General features: G+C 47.7%; 1 protein-coding gene across 14 annotated transcripts in view; it reads right to left on the bottom strand.

The window, feature by feature from the left end:
* PMCA (plasma membrane calcium-transporting ATPase 3) overlaps nucleotides 1–21,373 on the bottom strand; it is a 376,386-nt gene that overhangs the window by 138,753 nt on the left and 216,260 nt on the right. For 13 of the 14 annotated variants that reach the window (XM_075696519.1, XM_075696521.1, XM_075696522.1 and 10 more), the window contains one exon: nucleotides 11,845–11,893. The gene's annotated coding sequence lies outside the window, so the exon portion shown is untranslated. Of the gene's footprint in view, nucleotides 1–11,844; nucleotides 11,894–16,432; nucleotides 16,541–21,373 lie in introns of those variants that run through there. The other variant, XM_075696511.1, reaches the window with a different exon arrangement.

Below are 21,373 nucleotides of genomic sequence, written 5' to 3'. Positions count from 1 at the left end.
CCCCCGTACCCCAAGCCCAGCCAAACAAAACTTCAGCAGCAGATTACAGGATACCTAACCCTCTTCCCGCCCCTCTGTGCAAAACGGTAAAGCACAGGCGCTCCAGCGCGAGTTTTCTCCGTTCAGCAACCGGTAATGCGCGAAACACTGTTACGTCTTAAGCCCATTTCGCCTACTACGATCCTGCTCGAAATTTCGAGAGTACGAAGGTGGGGGGTGAATGATCCGTCGACCACCTGCGTGCGTGCATGCGTCGACACACAACGACCCGGAGCACCAGGTCACGTGGAGCGAAAACCAGCGCAAGAGAAGTTCTATCGCACTCTATGTTTGAACAGCTGCCGTCAGTGAGATCGGAAGTGACGGCGAGGCTATATAAATCGGGCCCGGAGCGGCACAGGTCCGGTTACGAACCGAGTTTATAACGAGCACGGCGACAAGTATGGCGCCGACGTTGCCAGGGCGCCTCGGTCCATTTACCTTTATGCCCCTTCGTCCTTTCTCGCTAATCTGATGGTGTGCGAAACAAAGAATGGCGCCGAAGCCAAGCGAATACGCTAACAGCAGGCTCCGCGGCACTTGCACGCGCGCCCGCGGAAGTCGATCGCAGACCCCTTTACGAATGCATCGAGTAAGAACGGCTCGACGACGGATCGATCATAAACAAGAAGCGAGGTACTAGAGACGCGACGAAAAGCGACGCCACGGCATTTTTTTTTTTCTAGAACGGTTAGTGTCAAAAGGGCGTGCCCGGCGTTGGTAAAAGCCGCCAGATGTGCAGTGCAAGGCGTGTTTAGGCGACTGGATCTTACTGCAGAGACCGTATCCAATTCACTACGTGAAGCGGTTGTCACCTACATGCTGCTAACAATAATGTGACGGTGGACTGGAAGCAGTATACGGGGTGATCAGTTCTAAGTTCTCCGGCAATTTTTTTTTTTTTTGAAATTGTCTTTTGCAGATAGCGTAATTCTAGTCCTTGCGCTGGATTATTCAGAGAGGCGGACGTTACTCGCACGAGAAATCGAAAAACACAATCAACGAATTAGCAATAATTCACTAATTAACTCCTTAATTAGTGAATATTTATGGACCATACTGCAATGTACGAATAGTAGCCGGTAAGTTTGCAAGGCGCATCCACTTGGAATGAATTTTCCGGAATGGCACCGATTTGGAAATATGCTAATATTTAATATCTGCAAGAAATAAAACAAGAACATAGCGATATTAAACGGATACTAAAGAGAAAAAATGATTTCACATGTATTAGTGAATTACCCCTCGACAATACCTCGTACGAAGTTTGCACTGCAGTGAAAAGATTACGTCAAGACTGTGGGGGTCTCACAAAGGAACGACAACACAGTAGTGCAAACAATCACAAGGGCATTTATTGCACCTTTCATACACTAATTCCTACTGGACGAATTGCTATCCACGAACGTGCCGATGGATGCGCGACAAATCGAGGAAGTCCGACTCACAGCGAACGGATAGCGAGCGAACGTGTTCGCCCCATGGCGTACATGGCGTACACAACGCGTAGGGATTAAAAGTCATGACTCCGTATTGTTCTTCCTATAGTTGGACACCCTATCTTTGGACGTTATATAAGCTCGCACAAGCACCACGAAGGAGAGACTAGTGGTCTTACGACACCCCCTACGTCAACAGGCATTAGTGTAGCCGGATGCTCCACAAACAATAATTTGTCCACGATGGTAACATCCGGTGATTCGGAAAAAAAAGGACTCTCTGGCAATAAAGGACACTTCGCAAACGCCAATATATATATATATATATATATATATATATATATATATATATATATATATATATATATATATATATATTAACAATAGAACGGCACGCTCTGCCATTGAACGCCAGTCAACCAATCCAGTCAATCGAATAATGCAAAATAAATAAAAGCACATACGCACAAGGAAGTGTTAAGACGTATTGATGCAATATCGTTCTGGCTTTCGTTAGGGTTCACCCTAACGAAGTGCTGCTTTTTTTCTCCTTAAAGAGAGGCTTGCCGATCCCAACAAAGTGAACAAGACAACTTTTTTTTACGGTTTCTCTTAACAGAGACAGAGGGAACAACAAACCTATAGTTTGTCAGAACAAATATCAACGACTACGGAAAAATAAATCTATTTGACACAACATATAGTCGCACGTAAGTCCATATCGTCAGCTGGGCCGGGAAAGAATCACAAGCCTAGCCACACAAACCAGGAACTTTATTCGCAATGCCCTTGCCTACTCTTGCAAAGGGCTCAGGCGCCGTTGAGGCCCCATCTCGCACACTTTCTTCACTCGGCACTTGACCGGCCGCCCAACGGCATAAAGAAAGAACACAATCATATCCGCAGGACGCAGACCGACCGACAATAAAGGTCTGTGGTCAGGCAACTAAGCGTCAGCGGCCATCGATGAAAAGAACCTCTAAGGGTGACCGAGCACTTCTCGGTAAACATGGCAAGCACTGCGGAAAGAGAGCAACCCCGGAGATTCCAGAACGGGTGCGCACTATTGTACGGGGCAAAGGTTTTGTAAACATGCGCGAAGGACTTTTATTATGCATTTCGCAGGCGCCTGCTCGTGGCAGCAGCCGTTTTCCACCATTCCGTTTGTACAACTCCGTAGTTATTCTTTACGAAACGTTTAGCGCACACAATGAGCTTGCACAAAGGGAGCTGCCACGTCCACTGTCACAACAGGAAGCGTTGTAACTCGGTTTAAGTACCTGATAGAAGATTTTTATTTCTGTCAGAAAACTGCAAGAGAGAGAGAGAGAGAGAGAGAAAGAGAGAGAGATATGGGGGGATTTATTTGAAGGAAGCGAGAGTGACCAGCCTGAGCCTGCTACTCGATACACAGGAGGAGTAATTACAAAAAATCATAAGAGTACATTTATTTGCATCTCAACAGAAAGTTCACCGAGGGCAAGAGAAAATGCAATAGAAACGCAATGTAATTTATAGAACGGTTTTTGTGAGGGAGGGTAAAGGGAAAAGCAATAAAAAATTAGACACAGAGATATTAAGATGTACATTGTTTGTAACAAAAAAAGCGAGCACACTGACCGTTCTGCTCAGTTCCACTTCCTTTTCCCACATTTTAGGTTTAAGCCTCTACGTACTCAACAGAACCGACCGACTGACAATAGCGTCGGTCGATGGGCCACATTTCATTTATTTATTTATTTATTTATTTATTTATTTATTTATTTATTTATTTATTTATTTATTTAAGTTAACATCTCAAAGCTACAGAGACGCTGCGAGGGATGGCGCAACAGAGGCCTCTGCACGAGTTTTCATCACCTGTAGTTCTTTAGCGAGCACCTAAAGCTCGGTAAACAATCCATACGCTCGCGTTCCACGCTCATCGGCACGCATCCACCCCGGCTGGTAATCGAACTCTCAACCTCGTAAGTTGCAGCAGCAGACGCATTCGTTCGGATACGATTCCCCCGATCGTTTCTGAACGCGAACGGTGCGCAAGATGTATGCAGGTTTGCTATTTGCTATCTTTTGTTTGACGTAAACTGATAAATCTTTCTCGCACCGCCTGCACGAAGGGTTTACGAGGTCATAAATATCCCATCCGCCATTTAGACAAACGTGTTGACGCAGGGGTCCCCTACAGTATAGCAGAGCCCCTCGATACAGCGAACGTCGAGGTTCGAACCGGCCAACCAAAACGGATGTCTATACTTATAGTAGGGGGCACTATCTGAGGCAACCTGTGCGCGATCAAACACGTGAACAGAAAGCGCACAAGGCCCCGCACAAACCGTCCGCATACGCTGTCAGCAGCGCCCGTGCGGCCTACGGCAGAGTCGAGCACAAATGCACAAGCGAAAATAAAAAATAAAGGCTGTCCGGCGAACGCGGGGTGGGTGGGGGGGAATCGAAGCGGCTGCAGGAGCAGTCCGACGGAGAAGCTTCCTCTCCGGGGGCGCTCGCCTCCCTGCGTATGTGGACCTCGGAAACGCGCGGCGCGCGCGGGGCCTTCTATCGAATTCCGTTAGACGGGCGGCTCCGGCGTATTGTGGGGAAGTCGGCGCATCGTGGGGCCCATTCAAAAGACGGCTCAGGCAGGTCCCGAACAGCTTCAGCGCGCTTACAGCGCAAAGCAGCGACAAGGCGAGAGAGAGAGAGAGAGACCACATTTCGTTCTTACCTGCCCTACACCGCCGAGACAGAAATGTGCGCACACGAACACACGCAATACTGCTACTACCATCATCACCACCACCACCACCACCAACACCACTACCACTACCACTACTACTACTACTACTACTACTACTACTACTACTACTACTAATAATAATAATAATAATAATAATAATAATAATAATAATAATAATAATAATAATAATAATATACAGCGTTTGCACGACAATGCTGCTTTCGATTACAAGGTTTCAACGAAAACTGAGCACTATGTGGTGTAAGAAGTGGAGTGACAGCTATGCATGGGAACGGGTCCTAAACACGTAAGCGTCGGTTATCGCACGAGCGCGTGCGACGTCGACTGAAGCGTCTTGAACAAATTTATATTTGCTAACTTTATCTTTAATAACTTTTTTTTCCCGTAGCCACTTCGGTCTAACCAGTAGCAACTGTACATAGATGAGTGCAGAGGCGGACAACGCGATAATCCAATGCGCTCCCCACGGTATGCGTAATAAGGTCGCGAAACGAATCCGCGCCCTCGTAACAGTGAAGTGGATGGTGTTCACGTTTTATAAGGTTGACCAGATTATCGTACGGAGTAATATCATTCAAACAAAAAGAAAATGCCTGCTTTTCGAGAAACGAAGCGCTTCCCTTCACCGAGCAACGAGCTAAGTAAGGACGTATGCGGCCGCTCGGCGACAAAGCGCACCGCGGGCGTACACTTGCATATACACCGTCCCGTGAACAATTCCGGTGCTTTGGAATTTCCAGAATCCCAGACAACGCCCCAGCCTTTGTGCCCTCCGATAAAGCTCCGGGCACCTACGTCACCACCACGGCGGATATACCGCGCGTTCTACACAAAGTCGCCGTCTGTCGCCCTTCCTTTCTTCCTCGATTCGGCGACGTCAACATCGGCCTAATCATCTTCCCTGCCACCCTGTCGCTTCCGACAGACCCGCGCACGGCCTCACCTCATGCAAATATCATTCTCGCCCCCCCCCCTTTTTTTTTTCGTTCCCGAAGACGTCTCGCTAAATTTGGGAGTCACCCGCCGATGCGTAACCGGTATCTGCGACTGCATGCAGCCGTGCCGCGATCGATGGCTGAACGATTCTGCTGCAACAGCGCGAGCGTAATCGACAGGGGACCGTTTTGAAGCCGAGTATATACGCTCCCACCACACAACTCTGCGGCGCAATTTTTTTTTCTATTATAATTTCCATTCGCTCTTTTCCACCTGCCCTTCGGCAAACGTCCGGCAACGTATGCACGATTCCATTTCCCTTCTTCTGCCACCGGCATACGTACGGGAGCGATTCGAGCGGAATCGGGGGAACTCCAAACGAAAGGAGAGAAATTAAAAGAAGATCGAGCAAGCAAAAAAAAAAAAAACGTGAAGCTGCACCGCGCCTCGTCGATGACGGTTTCAGCGAAATTCGCTCGCTCGTATATAGCGCGTGTATATAGTGTGTCTATTGAATTCGCCATAGCGCATCCTCCTGCTCCTCGTCGGCGATGGCTCTGCTGTTTCTGCTGCGAGAGCGCATAGTATATATTGGATGGAAGAGGCTCGCAGTCGCGCGGCGAAGTCAAATTCGGGCGCAATCTTCGGCGAGCACCGCTCCCCCTTCGCACTCAAGGTTTCGCGCACGACTTTATAAGACCCAGCCTTCCCAGGCGCCGCGGATCCTTCCCTCGCCCGAGTAACCCCGTTACTCCTCCTCGCGGTTCAACCCTCCTTGCCACTTCTTCTCCCTCCCCGCAGTACGCCCTAAGCTTGCTTTCGTTCCTATTTTGATGCTACATCTATAGTTCTGCGGCCGGGAATTGAATAAAAAAAGAAGCTTATGCGCGCGCCGGTCGCACTGCACGGCGGCATATATATATATATATATATATATATATATATATATATATATATATATATATATATATATATATATATATATATATATATATATATATATATAGTCGCCGATAACAGCGCGCCGCAGGTGTGTCGTATCGGACTCGACGTTCTGCTGCATTCGCACGATTGAAACGCGCTTCCAGACGAGCGAAACTGCGGCGGATTTCCGGAGGTCTTCTTTCGAAGAGTCACCCGCCGAGCTATTTCTGTTTCGTTCAGAAGTGGGGGACGGGGGAGGGGGTGGCTAGCGCTTAACAGAAGTCGAGCAATTAAGACATAAAGTCTGGCAAGCATTACACGCCACAAAGGAAAGGAGACGGAAGAAAGGAGTTATAATTGGCACAGACTTCGTAGCTCATTTTTCTTTCTTGCTTCTTTTTCTTTCTTCTTCGGGTAAACTTGCGGCGTTGTAAAGCAGAAACGTCAATAACTTATGTATTCTTTTACGGTGGTACCTTTTATAAGTCACGACCCGTCCATATGACCGTGGACAATGCCGAAAACCAATAACCACGTGTGGCCCAGCTTCAGCATATACTACAGTTGCTTCGGGTACGTTCGCGCAGGTAGTCCGAAAGTTTTTCTTGTTTTTCAACACTCGTAATATTCGCAAAGCACAAATAGTAGCAACGAAAGATTATTGCGCAGGCGCGTTTCTTTTGACCTGTTTTCACCGTTACCGCAAAGCTTCAAGGTACTATATTCCGCATTGTAAGCAGTATCACCGAACTAGAGATATGCACCCCAAAGAGGCACCAAACGGGCGACGCCAAGGTAATGTCACGGAACGTCTATTTGAACGTAAGCGAATGTGAGTATTCATCTCGTAAGCGATGCAAGCTAGAGCGGATCACTAAGTGCACCACGAAAAGTAGGCAACGAGGGACACGGATTTGGTGGAGAAAAAAGAAAGCCGAATTCCCACAGTACGTGGACACGTAGCCTCAAATTCAAAGTTTGAGTTTGTAGTGGTTCTTGCAACCTGCATAAGTTGGCCTATTAAATTAGAAGCGCCGCGTCTAAATACACATTTGTTTTCGAACCTGCGTCCCGTAAACTTCTGTAGGCGAATTTACATACATAGTTTGAAGCTAATTTTGAAAAGCTATTATCAAAGGTCACCGAAGCAAAACGTCGATGTACCGATAACAACATACCCCTATGTTTATCTCTCTATTTTAACAACAACGGCAAAAAAAAAAGAAAAGACGGGAAGACGACGTTATAGGCTCACTTTGTCTGAAGATATTTAAACTATACGTGAGGTTCACCACAACACTCGCGTGAAGGAACTAGTAGCACCACGCATACCTTGCATGTTTAGTACATAACGGCATACATCGACGTTTGTACGACCGGCCTATTAATGATGTGTTGTTTCCCTTTCCTGTTATTCAGAAAACCTACATGTATTTGCGGTGCGTCGTAACTATTTACGGCTCGCTAAAAAATATTAACCAAGGCTCTTGTGGCCCCTCAAGTACATTATTGGGGCTGTTATAACCGAAACGTCATAATCATTGTGCATTGTGTAATTACTCATTTGTCGTCAGGCTCGAAAGGAAGCGCGTTGCTCTTCAAAAAAAAAAAAAAAAGGACAGCAATATTGCACCGTATTGTCTTTGTTCTTAATTTTTTTTAAACCTCGACACGTACAGCCAGCCACAAGAAGTGCATATACACCTGGCAGAATACTAGCATGAAATGTGACGGTTATGCTCGGTACAGAAAAGCCAAGGAAGCTTATAGCGAGACTGTCTGTTCTTGAAAATGCAACGAAGGGCACGTATACCCGATTCCGTGCGACTTCCCAAGTTCCGCTACAAAATGCACCGGCGCGCCAAGTTAAGCCGTCGCCTCATTCAACTTTTGTGGGGGCACTAAGGTGCGATAAGGGCAGCTGATGGACTTATCTTCACGAGTTGTCCGGAGAGCACTATTCAGCCCCACTGACGCATGAACGTGATAGTATTGCGAAATGATAGATGCCCTACGTACGTCGTATCGTGTCTAAAAGAGAGTCGGGGCTTGGAAAGTGGCCAAGGTTGGCGCCCGCGTCCACAGCAATACGGCGTTGCAGTAGGTAGAAGAAAAAAAAAATCGACTCCTAGTTGCTCTTTTCCTGACCTTTGTTTTTTCCACAAAACTAACCCCCTATATATATTTTTTTTTCTTCTTTTGTTTCCTTCGTTTTAAAAAAAAGCAGTATCGACATTAAAATAAATGTTGTTATACATCATTTTCTCCTATCCGCTGATGCAGCTCTTGCACGACTTTCAGTACTCGTCACGTGACGTGACGCCATCCAGAAAGACTGGCGTCCAGGAAGGACGGCGTGTCTCAAAACACGCGAGCGTTTTATTCGAGCCACTCACTCGAGGGTGCGCGAGACACACCACTCACGCTACCACCCAAAACATGCTGCCCATAAATGGCAACCTAAGTCACTTGCGCTTAAATGTTCGAACATCGCTTCGGCGCTTTTGCCTGCGTCAGGCTGAGAGATTCGGGCCTTGCAGAGAAACCTAACCCGCCCCGCGCACGGACGCTCAGTGGCTCGGGCGTTGCGCCGCAGAGCAAGAGGTCGAGGGTTCGATTGCCGGCCCCGGCATTCCGTTGGGAGCAGAATGCACAAAAAAGAAAAAAAAACTCTCGTGTACTTTGTTTTGGGTGCGCGTTAAAGAACTCCCATGTGATCGAGATTAGTGCGGAGCCTTCTATGCTGTGGCGCGCGTTATAATTCACTGTGTAGTTCCCACAATTTGAAACCTATCCTGACAGTTTGTTGAAAGTGTGCAAATGTTTTACAACGAACTCTATGGAAAGTTGACTGAAAAGCTGTCTCCTAGCCTCGAAATTTTTGCCGACTATTGTCCGTAGACTCTCGGAAGGCAGGTCGTTGGAGACTTTGGCAAACAAAAGGGAAATAAAACTAGAGTGCTCAAGAACATTTGTCTGTGGACAGCCTGGCCGCTTCTTACTTCAGAGGAACGAGTCTATGAAAAGACAAAGCAGTCTACTTCAAGTCCATAAGCACTCTACAAACTGTAGAGCGCTCTTATAACGACGCCGCCATTTCCTTTTTTCTTCTTTTTTTTCTGAGCAGACTTTGTCATATCTCTTAGGAAAGAGATACGCGCGCGTGCGAACTCGAAAGCCGAAGGAGAATGCAAAAAAGGAAACACCAGTCACGTGAGTGTGCCTAGCATATTCCCAATCTCTGTTCGGTGCTTAAGAAAGCCTGGACGGGGAGCGCCCGGACCAAAGCAGCGGCTAAATCAGGACCGCTCCTATCTTTCGAGTGACGGTCTCGATAGCGACCGATAAAGCTGTAGACGCGTATTTGCGTTTAGTAAGCCACGTAACCCCTCAACGCCAAAGAACGAGCTTATCTGCGAAAAAAAAAGGGGGGGCGGGGGTGTGCAAAGAGAGTAAGGTTTAATATACTGAAGCCGGCACAGTAGCGGTAATGAGGGGCACCGAAGTGGAGGGCTCTGGATGAACTTTGACCACGCGGGATTATTTAAACCACGCGACAAAACGTTCTAGTAATCCGATCCCATCGAAATGCGGTCGCACCAGCCGCAGGAATCGAACTTCGAGTTCGGCTGCATGGCGTCACAGCTCCTAAACTACCGCGGCAGGTTGAAGAAAGTCTCGAACAGCTTTCTACAGTTAATGACCTACCCTTTTTTGTTTGGGCGTCGCCAGTCTCTCATGCTAATCACAGAACGAAAAAAAAAATGAAGAGGGCTATAGGAGGACGTCCGTAGGCTAGATAAAGGTCCCATTTTTACGGCGTTTATCATGTACTGACTCGAGAAAACGGCGAGCAACAGACAAACACGGAGAAATCGGCAACCGTGAGAAGAACCACTGCGAGACGAAGACAAGGGCTGTTTCAGGAGAAAGGGGGGCAGGGGAGTTGGAGAAGGGGGAGGGGGGCTGTGAAAGATAGCAAGTATGCCATAATGAAGTGCGAAACGACAAGAATCCACACGGGTGGTTACACCGAAGGGCGGAAGGAAGGGATTGACGTCACGGAGTGCTCGGGCGATAGCGTTATCGGCCAAGAGTGTATGTGCAACGACACGAGTCGTTGCCGTCAACGTGCGTCACGTCTTCGGCGAGATAGCGGCGCCGTCCCCGTTCCAGTCTAGGTCAGCTACTGCACGCCGCCTGCTCCGTGCAAGCCACAGGGGGGCTGTACAATAGTCTCGACAGAGCCGGTCGCGTATCCTCAAGTGTGACGAAGATTTCAGATATATATATATATATATATATATATATATATATATATATATATATATATATATATATATATATATATATATATATATATATATATATATATATATATATATCACAAGACGCCAACAAGCACTGACACCAAGGACAACATAGGGGAAATTAATTGCGCTTAATGAATGAAATAAAGAAACGATAAATTATTGAAAATAAAAGTGGATGAAAAACCAACTTGCCGCAGCTTGGGGAACGATCCCACAACCTTCGCACGAGGCAAGTTGTTCTTTTTCACCCACTTTCATTTCCATTAATTTATCTTTCCTTTATTCCATTTATTAAGCACACTTAATTTCCCGTATGTTGTCCTTGGTGTCAGTGTTTGTTGGCTTTTTGTGATATGGCTAATAAAATATCGTGCCCCTCGGTTAGCCCCCTTTCTTCTCGTTTGTTACTCTAGTAGATATTTGAAGCACTATGTGGGGCACCAACAGACTGCCTATACACATTAAAAAAAATTGAAGATACAGAGCTTTGATGAGCTGTGCGATGCATATCATTCGGGTACTCCTGTTCACCGTCACGATATCTCAAATCCTCGCGTTTAACAAAGGTTATAGTGTTTTACGTGCCAAAACCACGATCTGATTATGAGGCAAGCCGCAGTGGGGTACTCCGGAAATTTAGACCACCTGGGGTTCTTTAATGTGCACCTAAATCTAAGAATACGGGTGTTTTCCCTTTTCTGCCCCATCGAAATGCGGCCGCCGTGGCCGGGATTCGATCCCGCGACCTCGTGGTTAGTAGCCCAACACCACTTAGCAACCACGGCGGGTCCTTACGTTTAGTCCAACCTTGTCAATGCTTGTAATAAAAGAAAATGCTTATGTGATTTAACAGGTGTCGCACAAGAGACGTTTCTGATCTTGCCAACAACCAGTTGCTGCAATGAAGGTAAGTCCCGTCGTCAAAATGCTGTCTCCAGAAACGTCCCTTGTTCCACCCCTTTGGATGATTTCAATGCTCCTTCCTGCGTACTTCTGTCCAGAAATACTTATATTAACTGGAAAAACGAAAATGCTTGCCCCCGGTTGAAGCATCATATACTGTTTAACGTACATGAAGATTTCCTGCCAACTCTGCAAGCGAAGTTTGAAGATGGGGTGACTGCTTGCGTTCACACGTGAGATTGCACCCGTAACACACTTAGTCGGAGAACGCATGCCAGTGTCATAGCTCTAAAGGAGCTGCTGTCTGAACGGTTGGCTTATGTTAACCTGTACAACGCGTCATGCGGCCTTATCAGAATTCGAAACAGGGCGGTGAAGAAAACACGGGGCGAGGAAACACGTTCGAGTGAAGTATGACGGAGACCGCGGAGTCCTGTGCCACCTGCTCGAACTCGCATCACGTGTATTACAATGACACGCAAGAACAGCGCTGCAACGCGGTCGCCATTGCTTCGAGGTAGAGGCGTACACTCACCAGTGAGCGCTACCTCTTCATAGGTAGATGAGCTGATCATGGGGAAGCCCTGGAATGAGAGGAAACAACATAATGATTTAGTAGATGGCCAGGAAAGAGATGGTCAGAAACAACTTATGAGTGCATATACTCTTATTAAACTGTGAACACGTCAGAAAACCAGAAATACCATCGAAAGCAAGATGGAGGGGCAAAAGATGAAATTTCGGGAGTACTGCACACAGTCGGATAGAATGAGCATATCGATGTACTTGGAGTCTTCGATACAAGTAATTTAGGAAACCCATCCGGAACTATTAGGGAATACAGGTGATCAGTTATAAACGGGAGAAGGCTACGCGTTAGTTTTCGCACGACCGGAGGAGGTTCTCACAAAGCTGACGCAGGACGAGTATGCCCTTCAGATACGCAGTTGTTATCGGGCTAGCTCAATAGAGAGTTACACGAAGAGTGCTGACAAACTACAGCTGCATTGGTTGTAGTGCGTTGAAAATGCACTCATCTGAACTCGCAGGCCGCGTCAATTTGGACACAATGCGGTTTATAGTACAGCCCCAAACGATTCGGACGTACACTTCACGCATTTACTATACGTATCTAGAAACCATTCAGCAATCAAAAGATCAAAATCCACAGCATTGATCAAATACCGCTACACATACACAGACACAGGCGCACGCATGCACGCACAAATAAATAAACGAGACGGAGCAATCTCGGACGGCATAAACGAGAAAAGCATTGTGAAGGTCCTGTACATCTGTAAACATATTTCTGTAAAGGCCATTTGCATGAAAACGCCACCTGCCAGTATGCGTTGCGGAGACGCAAATGACAGATTCGTTCCCCCGTTCACATTGCCCACTTACGGAGCCCGTCGGTCAACGTGCGCACGCTGATGAAAAAAAAGGGAAATGAAATCGCAACTCACTCGAACAACGATGACTGCTTCCCGTCCGCTCACTCAGGCATGTCAAACATTCGTCAATATGGGGCGACCACAACACTTGACAACAAAGCCGAGCTTCGGTGCCCCTCGCTATAGAGATAACAGTATCGCAGCACACCGCAGTTGAACAAGAGGCAGCGCCTTCGGTCGATATAGAACTGAGGACCGAATCAAGCTGTGCTGACGAGGAATCACGGTTGCAGTCGCCGAACGTGAACCGACCAACACTGAGTGGGGGATGAAAACCGGAGAGATGGGGGGACTGGATCGCGCTGCACAAACGGTCCAGGGCGATAAGCACACGAGAGAGTTAGTTAAACAAGCTATGTGGACGCGCTACTCGTGTCGATATGGGAGAAAAAAAAAAAAGAGAGAAAACTAGGAGTAAGAACGCAAATGATTAGCAAGACCGACTAGGAATCACCCAGAGCCCGCACTTGGGCTTGTACGGATGGAGAAAGCCTCTGTGGCAGCAATAGGCACGCAACGTCACCGAAGCAAGAGTACAAGGTAAAGCAGTTCAAGGTTCTAGTGGCAGCGGATGCTTCGAACATTTATCTTTGAACACACCCATAAGGCAGCTGAATTAAAACGTGATTTGTGGTGTTTTCGCGAAACACCTTTTTCCCCCACTGCTTTTCTTTCTCTTTTTTTCTTTCTCTCTCTCTCTTTCTTTGTTTTTGTCGGCTCTTCCTAGACTGCAATGCGTGCCAAAACCGAATATAAAAAGGTGACTGAAAAAGCTAAATGTAAAAGCTAAACCCAGTACATACAGTACAGTAAGCCAGTACAGACAGCACAGAACATGTGCTCAGTGGAAGGTCATTACTCGCCTACACTTATGGGCAAACTTTAACTCTCACGATGGCTTTTTGTTTTCGTTCTTTCTCTTTTCTTTTCATAAAATAATCATTTTCTGTTGCGCAGATGTTGCTTGACAAGGGCTGTAGATTCTTTTTGTATTTCGCCAGCCCCAAAGAAACATTAAATACCCGCATTTCCGTTTCGTCGCAATTTACTGCTTCTCATGAGACAAGCGCAACGAGTAAGGTCATCGAAAACAGGCCAGCTAAGTGTTACAAAATTAAACAGATATGGCACCGCGACAGGCAATTTATAAGGTAGTGGGAAAGAGATAGAAAGAGAAAGAGGGAGTGGGAAAAGTTTGCAACTATTGGCTAAGGCCGCAGTTATAATGGCAAATGAATTAAAGCATCAAAATAAACGAGGACTGAAACCTTGGTTCTGCCCAAGTTCATCTGCAACACCGAAGGTAAGCATGCTAACCGAAATGATTCGGAACCTCAGTACCTCATTTACGTCTTACCGGAGATACGATCAGTTATAAGAAAACACCTAACCGCATCTGTGTACGTAGTTACCACAGTTAGCAAAATAAATGCGGTTGAATGCATCGTGCACTCAGTACACATAACTGCAGCAGGCGCTGAATGAGATCCAGCATAGCCGTGGCCAAGAAGCACGATAAGAACCAGAAACGTCATCTTCCTACACTTTAGAAACCTAATTCCCAGCAACATCTCTCTCTTCCCCATCATATGCTTTTCAGTGTACGCATATAGCACAACGGCTTGGAGTACGCGATGTCGCGAGAATTCCGCCTCATACGCCACCAACAACAGTAAGGGACTCAAATTCCGCGCCTAAAACAACACGCGCTCCAACCGCTCCTACGGCGCGTTGAACGATGTGGGTGCGTAACAATAAAAAATAAAAAATTTAAAAAAAAAACGCGGACACCGATAGAAAATAAACAAAAACAAACAGCATACGCGCCGCATGCTTTCTTCAACCATTCGGAAGAGCAAGAAATGCGAAGTTTCGCTCTGGCCAGATGTGCACACAAAAGCGGAACGCGTTACGTTCCGTGGCAGCCGCGCTCTCCCTGCCAATCGTGGTCGACTCCCCACGTATCTCCCGAAGCGAGCCGCACATCGTCGCCGGCGAAAGCGCGGCCTGCCAGAACGCTAAGGAGAGAGAGAGAGAGAAAAAAACGCGGTGTCGAAACAATCGCGCGCCGAGGGAACAACGCCCCCGATCCGTCATCGCGCATCTCCTCAGGAGCATCGACACGGCCCCCAAAGACGCCACTCCTCACTCCTAGGCCAAGAGGCTGAAATAACTCGGCGCATGCATAGGCGTTATTGCACGTTGAAAACGAAAGCTCCAAAAGAAACAAGAAAGAAAGAAAGAAAGAAGGGAGGAGGGAAGGAGGAATGGGGTGGCGGAGTAAAAAAACTCGGCGCCGTTTGGCTTCTTTGGACGACGTAACCTCGACCTAAGGCCGTTAGCTTTTCGCTTCGCGCTGAAGGACGCCGTGAAGCACGTTGCCCCGAGGTCTAGACGACGACCCTCTTGGCTCAAAAGAAACTGACAGCCAATGCGCTCGTCTAAGCGCTGAAACATCCTCAACACCCCTCCCTTCTCTCCGTTTCTGTACGTCTATCTGCCGATTAGGTAATGCAAGCATACAGAGTCGAACATCCCTAAGCGCAGCGCTCGCTCGCCTCTAGCGCTTGTCTATAGCTGACTCAGCTCAGGAGTCAACATCAACGTTTTCGTCTAGTTGGCTCTTTCAAGGCACGATAGCATAAAGACGCACTAACGTGAGGTTCAAGACAAGTTTTAAAAAAATATTGCGTTGATCAGAAGCCGTACCACAAAAGTAAGACGGCTAGATAGTATAAGGCAGCAACGTATTCGGCAAGGTGACACATAGAGAGCCAGTGTCCTTATTGACGACAATTTCATCCACTTCGGGAGGACCACAGTTTTACGAAAGTCATCCAGCCTTCTCGTATTCGATAGAGATGGCGGCGAATCCCTGACTGGAGCCGTGTCACCTTTGCGCAGAACGAACGGTTTTCACATCAAGATGGAACGCATACCACAGGGTGCGCAAGTTGCGTTCAACTTGCAGGCGCAACGCACACAGAACGCACGAATGTGTCATGCATACCCACGAGAGTAAGGGTTGCATCGCAGAAAGAGTGACTGACAGCCCAAAACAAGACCACAATGGTCGAGCCGCGTCTGTTTGCGTTTCAGACTCATGTTGAGTCAGTAGACCAATTATCACCTCAGATAGTACTTGCATGGGCTTACGGATGATGAACTCATCGCGTGTACACACATTTGACCTCATATTCCCGCACTCGTGCTTGGCTAACAAGTTGTGTGCACCCGCGGTAAAACCGCGATAACAAATGACGTCACAAAATATGCTAATAGCTTGTGCCTTCTCAGTCATCGTAATATTTGCATTGCAAAGACGGGACAAAGGAAGAGACCAGACAAGGCAGAGCGCTATCACACTAATGCATTTTGTTCGATTCTGCAGAATGTATAACCCGTAAGCCGGGAATCAAAAAATGACTTCAGAAAAGACACCTGTTTCGTTTTTGCATCGGAAATAGCCCCATGTCCGATAAACTCGCCCAACACTATAATCTCACAGACATCGCGGTCATCGATACAGTAGCCGCCACAGTCATCACCATCGTCAACCTTCTTTCGGTGCACAAATTTAGTTCACTGAAACCAAGCTGAACACATTATTGTCGAAGCTGGCCTCGCACGAGTCGAGAACAGCACAACAGGGCAGATAGACAGACCCACCTTCGTTTTCAGGACTTGCCTATGCTTACTGAGCTGGGTCTAGCACAACGCACGGTAGCGAATCGAGCGAACAGTAGTCAGGTGTAGCGGCGTCCCTCCTGGGAGTACCTACAGAGTGGCACCAAAAAAAAAAAAAAAAAAGAAGAAGAAGAAGAAGCACCGCGGACTGACTGAGAGAAGGCGGACGATCGCGGGGCCGGGCGTTTTGGGCGATTCGGACGGGGAGAAAAGTACAAACAAAAGAACGCCCCACCGCACACGGCGCACGCACCTTCGCAAGTGACCTGGCCGAGTCTGTATCGCCCGCAACTACTTTTCTGCCGTTATCTCAATCCACTCGACAGCACGGCCGGGAGGACCGATAAGAAGCAGGGCTTATCCGCGAGCTACACCGGAGAGAGATTCTTGGTTTGAGGGAGGTAAAAAGGTTGGGCGCTGTGCAGCGCCGTAACTGTCTCTCAGTTTAGGCGACGGAACCTTGATTGCGGGAAAGGCGGAAAGGGTATTGCGGTGGTATGGTGGTGGGGAAGAAGGGAGGAAGGGGAAACTAGACGACGAAAAATTCTGTTATACGTGGTAGTACACACGTCCCGGTGTGTACGTAACAGCATGACTCACTCTCAAAAAGAGCGTCTAAATGGTAATTAAAGAAACCTACACGCAACGGTACGACTATATTGGAAAAAGATGTATCGCACACGACGCGTCAGGCAAACGGCGTAAATTGTCTCATGTCTTTAAGCCATCTCTCAGCTTCAATCGACGTCGAATACTGGCTTTTCCCTCGAGGAATGTGCCAGACTGAACTCATAATGGATGATTCACTTGAAGAGGTCGAGAGAGAGAGAGAGACAGACAGACAGAAAGACACGAAAAGGGAAAGATAGGGAGGTAATCAAGGACGTGCGCGGTTGACTACCCTACAGTTAGGGAGGAGAAAGGGGAAGAATAGATAATGAGCAGAGAGAAGAAAAATTGCAAAGAGGCAGTCATTAAGAGTCAGTCACAGAGGAACGTCCACTGTCACAAGCGCTCGTAATAATGTCCAGTAGCGTTCAAGTGCAGAAAGCGTTTTGTTGCCTTCGCATGCAAGAATCCACAGACCATGCTACAAGGATATTTTCTTCTGAGAGAGAGAGAGAGAGAGAGAGATTCTTGTTTGGCACTTTATTACCTGGTAGGCTGAGTTTAGCTTGTACAGTACGCCGTTGAGCGTCAAAGGATGGGCGCTCTACAGTCTCATTGCAAAGAGATGGCGTCCGATGGAACAATCACTGCGCCACTTTCTGCGATTCGAAAATAACCCTGCAAACCCTGCAGTTTGCTCTAGGTCGTGGGTTGCACAAACAGCTAGTGCACGAAATAAGGCACGCTGATCAGTAAGCGCTCGAGAGAGGACACGACATTGTATTTCAATGGTTGCCAAGCCACTAGGGAATTGTCGGCAACGACGGCGCAGCTGACGCTGCGCGCTTGGTTCATCAAAAACATCAGCGGCTGCGTAACCACTCTCGAGAACGGATGCTGCAAGGCAACTTCAGTTACTTGCTCGCCACATCACACTTGCACGATGTAATTCACGGGGTTTGAAAAACTCACGCTCGCACTCGCTCGATTCTAACTTGCGGTTCTGCCTGCCACCCACACTCTCCCCGTCCAGAAACAACCTTACTGTGTCGCATGTGGCTGGGCGTCGCATCTACAAATGCCAATTCATTCCTAATAGGAATGACCAACAATGCGGCGTGCAATTTGCGCGGGTGTGACGAGACGATAAAGCACTTTCTGTGCCATTGCCCATGATCTGATGCTGAACGACGTGCTCTACAAGCTGGGCTCAGCTGATTCGATAGTAGAGCACTTTTGGAGGAAAAGATATTGGGAGCATGGCCTATGCATTCTTGCATTCACAAGGCCATAAGAGCCCTTTTGCACTTCTTGAAGGCTACTGAATTGTACGAGCGCTTGTGAAAGCAGACACTCATCTGCGAATGTGCTTACAATGACTGACTATTCATTATTTTTCTTCCCTTTCCTTCTTATTTATTCTTCCGCTTTCCCTCTCCCCAAGTGTAGGGTGGCCAACCGGGCACGTCCTTGATCAAGCTCCCTAACTTTCCCCAACTTTACCTTTTCGTCTCTCTCTCTCTCTCTCTGACAGAGTAGATGGCAAAGTAGCTCAGGTCGAGCGGGGGTCTTTGGATCTATCTTCACTAGCTGGGTTTCTTCAATCTCCATGAAAGATCAGCCCACACGGGTATGATTGCATTCCTTTCCGTTCGATCTCTTGAGCCCGCCACGACCGGCGACCGCAACTGCGACACGTGCTCGGGCGCAATGCACCATTGCATTGTGGCAAATGCTATGCGAAGGATGAGTTCGGCGACTTTACAGGTGAAATGCAAATTAATTTAATGCAAATATTTGCGAAGTCAGGTACTAAATAATGGCGAGAGATGCTAATTTTTCAATGGTAAAGAGACGTCAAAGCTCAAGCAAAAGAGAAAGAAAGTTAGAAAGCAGCAATTAAATCATCGGTTATTTTCCGCAAACCAGCGTTTCCTGCTTTGCGCCGAAGCAGAGTACAGCCTCTGGAATGTAGTTACCACTCCGAAGCATTGAGGCGCGTGCTTACGAGGCTTAGCGGTTTTAGGTAGCTGCTGAACGCGCGCGCGCACACACACAAACACACAAACACACACACACACACACACACACACACACACACACACACACACACACACACACACACACACACACACACACACACACACCACAACGTGCTCTAAATATGTAGTTATCGCAAAACGATTGCATTTAATATTAGTTTTAATTTTACCGCCAAAAGCCTATGCAGGCGGCTTGAACCTACAGGAATCTCCTGCAGCCCTGTAGTCAAATTGGTGATGTACTGCGCGAGAAAAAGGCACGACGTAAAGATGGGCTTTTCCACTTCCCGTCCGTCACAATGCGGCTCCCTTTTTCCCCAAGTGAAAAAAAAAAAAGAAAGCCTACCAACGTTACTAACTGTCGGCATTGAGCCAGTTTCGCCGCAATGCACGCGTGCTGCGCGGTCCAGCGAACCGCTCGAAAGACGAGACATCGCGTTGCGGGGAATCAATGCCAAGCAGTGACGTCGCTGCAGCTGCGGGTGTGTCCTCCCCTCGACTCCCTCCTCCTTCCCGTTACCGTTGCGTGACTAATACGATTTGTCCGGAAACAGTTGAGAGGAGTCGGCCGCGGGCCCGCTCGAAGCCAATTTGTTAGCCTTCGAGCGATGCAGCCAAGGCACACAGCCGTCGGCGAGTATGCATACGAGAAGGTTCGGCCTGGCTTTTGCCGCGCTGGGTTAGTTACCCAAATCATACGAACGATCCGCTTTGTGTACAGAAGTGCGTAAGATATCCCGCACGAGTCGATTCTAGATAGTTTGGAGAGACATGAGATAACAGCGTGCGTGTGCGCTGCAATAAGAAAATAAAAAGCGGAAGGAGGGGGGAGGGCAGGGTTGCTGAGCCACCGGCCGTATCTAAGTACAACGTCAATATCGAGGGCGTATAATTTCCGCCGCGCTCGTCGCGGACGTTGCAACACGCAAGGAGAACTAAGTCGGTTTAGGCCATGTAGTAATAATGGCCATTGTTCCTCTGATTATTATACGCTGTCATAGCCCACAGTCGCAGGCGGACAGTGTTATGGCAACCGCATTGCCGAAACTTGCAACTTGCATTGACTAAATGAAGTCGTGTCATTTTATCGTTTCTGCGAATTCTGCGTGCATTGCCTATTAAACATTATGTATTCATCTCTCTTTGTGGCCTAGTGCCAACCGATCACAGCATCACCCTTCTCTTCGTCGGCCCCTTTTATTAAACTGCGATAGATTTCAAGGGTGGTGCTACCAAGTTAGCAGCAGAATATACCGTAGGTATTATCTCAATATTTACCTTGGTCCCCAAAGCGCCAGTCTTTCTTTCTCCAATAGAGACGTCATTAACCCCCTGCCTTTCCCTTATGACTCTCTCTCTCTCTCTCTCTCTCTCTCTCTCTCTCTCTCTCTCTCTCTCTCTCTCTCTCTCTCTCTCTCTCTCTCATTCAGTCATTCATCAATATTACGTTCTTTCGGCAGAGGTGGCAAGAAAGGATATATATATAATGAGACCCATCGAACAGTTAGCCCCGCAAACACACGCGAACCAAAAATTTTCACCGAAACGCGACTCGGCATTCAACGGGCACCTGTGTTTGTCTACGTGTTCTCACCGAAACCACGCTGCCAAGTCGCGGGCAGTCTCAACAAACAATACCGAAAGGAAGCAACGCCATTATACACAATTGTTAGCCTCGGTTCCAACTAGTGAAAAGATGGAGGGGCTGTTCGCACGGCAAACTTCACAACGCGCACGCCACTCTTCTTCGGCGCTGTCTGCTGCGGCCAGAGCCGAGAACTTGCACTTCCTTCCGCAAGCGAAAAGGGAGCTTTTCTTTTTTTTTTTTTGTCTTATCGCATACGTTCCTCGAAGCCTGAATAAACACTCCTGTCGCCGTTCTTCGCCCGGCTAACTCCTCACCTGCCTCCGTGCCTTTCTTCACAAATCTGTTTGGAACACGCTGCGTATGTAAGCACCGAGAACCGAAGACAAAACAGCCGCATTGGGTGTGGAGAGGGATGGCGGAGGAGATCGAGAGAAGATTCTCGTCCAGCATATGACGTCAGCGGCTAGTATTGACGCGGGCAAAATAACTGGCTCCAATATAGGCTCTTTCTTTCAGACACGTGTATGACGGCCAGCCCCTTGAACATTTCCCTCTACCCGTATCGCCCCTTCCCCGTTTTCTATAATGCGCGTTGCTAAAACAAAGAGAACAGCATTGCAAATATATATAGTCGCCTTCCGTCAGGTAAAAGACCCAATTCAATCAGCTATTCGCAGTTACAGT

Source organism: Dermacentor variabilis, chromosome 6 (assembly GCF_050947875.1).
Source record: "Dermacentor variabilis isolate Ectoservices chromosome 6, ASM5094787v1, whole genome shotgun sequence".
In the NCBI taxonomy this organism is placed as follows: Eukaryota; Metazoa; Arthropoda; class Arachnida; order Ixodida; family Ixodidae; genus Dermacentor; species Dermacentor variabilis.
The sequence above is the reverse complement of the archived record's forward strand: the minus strand, read 5'-3'. Positions and strand labels throughout refer to the sequence as shown.